Below are 777 nucleotides of genomic sequence, written 5' to 3'. Positions count from 1 at the left end.
CCTGCCTGACCGGCGGGTTGGCTTTTTCAGAATCCTGCAGAAGTAGAGAAGGTTTGCTGGTACCTGGTTCGGTTAACAGTAATGGTGACAGCCGACCTTTATAATGCTATGATTTGGGGCTAAGCATTTTTGTTACTTAATACAGGAAGGAAGAAGACGGCTGGCCTGTGGCCGGGCCAGAAAAACTCCCCGCCACCATCCAGAACGAGGTAAGAGGGGACACGAGGCTGGCCTCCAGACAGGGTGGCAGGGGATGGCTGCCCTGCAGGTGCCAGACCAGCTGGCACCCCAGATCCAGCTGCTCTGCTGCACCTGGGACGTCGGGGCAAAGAGGAAGTGGCTATTTCTACGCTCAGTGCTCAGAACAGTGAGCACTAAGAATGGTTTGTAGCCGGACATGCCTTACAGCTGCTGTGGGGGTGGTTGGTTCTGCGTCCGCTTGGCAGGCACACATGCCTTCCGGCTCTCGCTGGGAACCCCGAGCATGGCGCCAAATGCTCTGGTTTTCTGATTCGTCTGTAAAATGAGACTCGTTATGAGGATTGAGTGAGCCACGCACGCAGTATGAGCAGGTGGCCAGCTTTTGGCACAATGGGATTGACCAGGAGAAGGTCTCCTTCCTGGAAATGGTCATTCTGTAGGTCTGTCTGTGGAGGGCTTTCTGGAAGTCCTTGCCGAGTGCGTCGTGCATCCCTGGTTGAGAGCGGCTGTGAGTGGCCTGGGGTTTGCCGTCGCTTCCTGTGCGGGCTTTCGGGCCTTGTGCCCACAGACACCCCT

The 777-nt window shown here is 56.5% G+C and overlaps 1 non-coding gene across 1 annotated transcript; it reads left to right on the top strand.

Moving 5' to 3' along the window:
* Positions 1–265: 265 nt before the first annotated feature.
* Positions 266–401, top strand: LOC121103152. Its single transcript, XR_005835311.1, has one exon. It is a non-coding gene; the product is annotated as a small nucleolar RNA SNORA43 (small nucleolar RNA).
* Positions 402–777: the final 376 nt, after the last annotated feature.

This window comes from Ursus maritimus, unplaced genomic scaffold (assembly GCF_017311325.1).
Source record: "Ursus maritimus isolate PB19 unplaced genomic scaffold, ASM1731132v1 scaffold_17, whole genome shotgun sequence".
NCBI classification, from domain to species: domain Eukaryota; kingdom Metazoa; phylum Chordata; class Mammalia; order Carnivora; family Ursidae; genus Ursus; species Ursus maritimus.
The sequence above is the reverse complement of the archived record's forward strand: the minus strand, read 5'-3'. Positions and strand labels throughout refer to the sequence as shown.